We start from the raw sequence: 5,483 nt of genomic DNA, 5'->3' as shown, positions 1-5,483 counted from the left end.
TTAAAAAAAAATCTCCTTTTTTTTGGCTGGAAGGTTTAATTCTGGGATCACTGCTTATGAAATTTATTCCTCTCACTAGCAGCCAGGGGCTTAATAATTACCTTACACATGGACAGCTCTCTAAGACAACGTGGGCAAGCACATAGAGCTTCTATGTTCTTCTCAAGGAGACTTCATCATTGCCTCAGCTGCTACAATAGCCTAAGTTGAAAAGAAATAATTTGTTTTCAGTTTTCTGCACAAAAAGGAGAAAAACAGCCCAAAATATTTCTTTTTGGTTTCATGGTTGAGCACATTTAGTTCCCATCTACTTTTGCCTCAAAGATGTCAATAACTAACTCCCTGGGGAGGAGGAAATACTCTCACTTTCATTTACTTCACCTGTTGCACTCTGGAAAAAAAACCCAAAAATGAAACATTAAAGAAAGGTGTTTTGTGGTTACTGTTGTTGTTGTTAGTGGTGGTGATGGCATTGGTATTGTTGTTGATGATTTGAACAGCTGTTTCCTTATTAGGCAAAAAGCCAAAACGAAGTGAACTTCCTCCAACTGTCTATCTTTTTAAGTAATCAGAGGGTCACTGAAATCTATCTTGTAAGAGATGCCAAAGCACCGATTCCAAAATATAGACTCCAGAATTTAATCAGTAATTGCCTCTTTGGTACTGTAAGAATATATTCATTCTCTCTCTGTGGAAAGGTTCAGGCTATTCAATTTTTCAAAGAAAAGTTTCCATTCTAGTAAGTTCATTGAATTGATCAGGATATACTCTTGACCATACCCTCTTACATAAAGAAACTTTCTCTAACAATTAGAGCCAACCACAAATACAATGTGTTACCTTGAGATTTAGTAGGTCACCCTTCAAAGACTATATAATTACTTGTTCTGTATGTAGTATGCGACTCTTAATAAGAAATAATTTAGACTAAATGGCATTTAAAGTCCTTTCTAACTCTTAGAGTATGTGATTGTGGTATCTTATAATATAAGATCTTTTCTTATCCTTCTACACTATTTTCTTTCAACTGAAAGTCTGTTCTTAAAAGTCATTTCCCCTCTGACATTCCTTATTCTAATGTTCTATATTCTAAAGTTTTCTCAGTTCTAACATTCATGTTCTAGCAACTCTTCCTGTTCTGATGAATAATTTTCTATTTTCAAAATAAATTAAATTTTATCATCTCTTCTAGTTTTACTTTCAATATTTTGTAATCTTATTCCTTGTATCTGTTATGTAAATGACTTTCCCAAGTTCATGCAACTGGCTAGTGTTCAGATAAGAATTAGACCCAAGATTTTCTGATTTTCCTTGTAGTGTTTCATCCTCTATAACACCAGACCTTATTAGTATTTAGTAAAGTAATAAGGCATGTGAAATGCCGAGATACTATGAAAGTCATTAAAATGAGCTTCAGTTTTCTTAGGAAATGGAATTCCTGAGCTGGTTTTTCAGATATCAGAGCTAGATATTTCTGCTTTAAAATTATAATTGGCGGGGGGAGAATTAAGGTGACTCTCATCATGCTGGATGAATTCCAGAATACGGGAAGCAAGAATAGAGGAATATAGCTAATTTATGGAAATTATAGTAGATTAGGAAATGTTGAAAAAGGGGCAAATAAAAGGGAGCAAAAAAGTTTGGAATCTGATTATAAGATGCAAACTTAGTCATCTGATTTAAAAACAAAACCAGACCAAAAAAAGTGCTTCTTTTCCTATGCTTTATGGTGAGTGATAAACAGAGTCCACCGTGTGGCCATAAAAATATATCTTTAGCTCCAAAAAATACGAGTCGTTCTGTCAGCTAAATGTAATGATTTAAGTTTATAGGGTTTCTCTTTGAAAGAATTATGAGACCTAAGTAGCCAATCATTTTAAATGATGTGCATTTGGAAATTATGAACTAAGGCCAACTGGCATCAGTATTTTAGTACAATTTAATCATGAATTTACCTATTTGAAGTTATTGTTTGGTTACACATTTCTTATAGCAGCTGGAGTGGCAGCATATTAATGGCAATAAAACTTCATTAAGTTGACATTAAACGTCTAAGAGAACACCATAAAACTAAACAGAGAGCCCAGCACCAAAACTCTGCTTCTTCTGGAACTAAGTCAACTTGGAGATAATAAAGACTTTCAAAAACCTCGACAAAGAGCCAAGAGGGTCTACTGAAAAACCTCAGAGCTTTAGAACAGGAAAACTCTGGCTCACCAAGAAGACTAATGAGAGTATAAACCATAGGAAATTCTGAGATAAAGCTTTCTTGGAAACCTTAAAATAGCAAATGTGGATGTGACTTTCATTAACATATGGACACTAAGGGAAAAATACTGAGAAGTAAAATAATCTTTGGAAATAATTCTTTGAAGGATTTGCTCTGTGCCACTAAGCTTCCAATTCTAGGGCTGCCATTTTATAAATAGGTTCAGCAAAGTAGACAATTAAGCAAGTAGGAAAAACTGCACAGAACTTTGCCCATAATTGTTGTTCTGTCATTTTTAAGTCGTGTCTGACACTTTGTGACCCTATTTGGGGTTTTCTTGGCAAAGAAATTGGAGTGGTTTGCCATTTACTTCTCCAGCTCATTTTATAGATGAGCAAACTGAGGAAAACAGAGTGAAGTGACTTGCCCAGAGTCAAACAACTAGTATGTGTCTAAACAAGTAGTATGTGTCTAAGGTCAGATTTGAACTCAGGAAGACGAGTCTTCATGACTCCATACCAGGAATTCTATGCACTGCACCACATAGCTGCCTAGCCCATGGTTAACTCTCAATAAATGTTTGATGAATAGAAATGAATGGAAATAATAACAAGTGTGTGCATGTATGTATGTATGTATGCATGTATGTGTATGCATACATATACACATATGGGGATACTGCAATGATTATCAAATTGAGATATAGGAGAAAATTAGTATCATTTTTTTATTCACTATTAAGAAATTATGATGATATTTATGTAATACTTTGAAAGAGCTGTAGCTTTTACCTGTCAGTTCTAGTTCTGCTATCTGAGACCATGAATGTTGTCTAAACTCATTTTATAAACACAGAGCCTTTATTTCTTTATTTTTAATAGTAAATTAAAATTTATAACCACTGAAAAGATGACACTTTTAGAAATAATGGGGACCTAAGAGATCGTGATTGAATATTCACAAATGGAAAGTTAAAAAGTTAAAGGTGGATATTTGAACAGAGTACTTAAGACAAACATGTTAAAGTAGGTAACTATTCAGTTAGTAGGTGACCTCTTCCAATAAGTTGCCCAAAGAGTAGAAGAAAAATCTGTAGAGTTAAATTATGTTACCTAGATGTTGAACAACCGTATATATTGGGTCATATCATATACTCACTTAATCCATACTTTGCTTGGGAGTAACAACAGTAAAGGAAAACAAAGCCTGATTTCTATTCTGTTAAAAACAAGGAAACCATATAAAAATAGCAGTTAGGACAATTTTGCCTTTTATATAGTATACATTTTATTTATTGGTATTTCCAACATTACAGAGCCAGGCTTCAGTGAAAGAGCCTTTCTTTTGATGTTCAGATCAATGTCTGAAACGCCAACATATTTCATGAACAAAACTATACATATAACAAAACCATCCAAATTAAGTAAGGATACCTGAACAACAAAAACAAGTTAAACAAAAAGAGTCTTTCCTTTTATTATAGGTGGACATTGAAGTGGATTTAATTCAAATTTCTTTTTAAAGACCCCCTCCCATCTGAAACAGCTTAAAACTTATTTAAAATGAATATGTATATATATATATATATCTTTATCAAACTACTGGTCTCCAGCTCCATTTTCTGTTTTCAACTGTTTTGGTGCAGGTTCTTCTCATGTCCTTTTAAGAGATCCTCCAGCATCACTATCAAATTTTAGTTTTTTGCCCTGGAATTGTATTTTTCCTTTATTGGGTGTACCCTGAACAGCTCTACCACCTCCTCTTCCTTTTCTTTTAAATTTGCGACCTTTTGACTTAAACTTATTTAGGGATTCCTATTGGTCTTCAATGATTTTTTTCAAAGTTTCTTTCTCTGTCTCTCCTTCTAATACTTCCCATGTTACATCTTTGTTTCTTAATTTTAAGTTTCCATTATTTGCTTCATTGGCTTTGTCCAGTGCTTCTTTTGCCTTTTCTTTAAATAGGATTATTCCCTCTTTTGCTCCTCTGATGAAGTCTATCCACTTTATTTCTCTGTAATTAGAGAAAAGTGTATGAAGATCTTCTCTACAGGTTTAATAATCTAAATCACCAAAAATTTCAACAAGCATCCAATCTTTTAATCCAGGGATTTCCAGCTTCATTATTTACATGTTTGAATGATAAAGAATATTACACTTAGACACAAGAAGTCAGTACTTGCCAACTCAACATCTTCTCCTTGCCTACGTTTTTCTTCTTCTCTTGTTTAGTTTTTGCTTTAGTTTCTATTTTATTTTGCTTCCTTTCTTCATTCTTTTTTTGCAAAGTAACCTTCCTTTTTTTTTCAAAGTAATCTTCCTTAAAGAGTATCAGCAGTTCTGTATCTCTGTATTTCTGTACAGGGGTTTCTATAAACTTCTTGGCAGATTCAACACTATCAAACATAGCAAATATTGATCCCTTAAATGCTTTATGTAATGTTCTCCTCATTTGAATATTTTGTACTTCACCTTTACCTTCTAACCATTCTTTTATGTCATCAAGGGCTACATCGTTTGGAAAACCTTTAACATAAATGGATCTGTTTTTGACTTAATTTTTATATTCATATGTTACTGCATGGAGGGGTTTGTTTGGAGATCTTCTGATTTTAGTTTTATCCTCATTAACTTTCATGAGTTCTACCTTTGATTTCTTTAGAACACTTCTTATCAAAGTCTTTTGTTAGTTTGCTCAATCTCAATTTGTTGGCAAATTTTGGACTCCAGATCAGTCATTTTTTCATTGTCACTATTCTCAGTCATTGTGGGAGGCTATTCTGTGAGGTTCCAGCAGGATCTGCGATGCCCTACCACAATCCCCACAACCCATGAACTCACTCCTCGACTCCCTATTTCAGTCAACACAGATCCTTTAAATAATTTATGGAATCACCTAGTCAAAGAATATCAGTGATAGAAGAAGCTCTGAGGGTATTATCCAATTTGTCCCATATTTACCTAATGGGGGAATTGGGGATTGTTTCCTCAATTATTTTCCACCACACCAAGAATGACTTCAACAATATCCCTTGAAATTGTTATCCAAATTTCACTTGAGGACATTTTGGGAGAAGATTCTTCAACACTAGAAGTCAAGACCATTATAATTGGATGAGAAAAGTCACCCAATAAGATATTCATATTTATTGGCCCATTCAATTCTCTATTGGACATAAACCATAAGAAGGGCAAAAATAAAACAAAGACATAAAACATAAATGTACTAAACTATTCACAACAGTACATATAGTGCTTTTGTTGGAGTAAATAAT

At 33.6% G+C, this 5,483-nt stretch overlaps 1 pseudogene; it reads right to left on the bottom strand.

Annotated features, from left to right (window-relative positions):
* Nucleotides 1-3,861: 3,861 nt before the first annotated feature.
* Nucleotides 3,862-4,974, bottom strand: LOC114027929 (annotated as a pseudogene).
* Between the last annotated feature and the right edge of the window lie 509 nt (nucleotides 4,975-5,483).

Source organism: Vombatus ursinus, unplaced genomic scaffold (assembly GCF_900497805.2).
Source record: "Vombatus ursinus unplaced genomic scaffold, bare-nosed wombat genome assembly UNPS02014864.1, whole genome shotgun sequence".
In the NCBI taxonomy this organism is placed as follows: domain Eukaryota; kingdom Metazoa; phylum Chordata; class Mammalia; order Diprotodontia; family Vombatidae; genus Vombatus; species Vombatus ursinus.
Note: the sequence above shows the minus strand (reverse complement) of the source record. Positions and strands in the feature narration are given on the sequence as shown.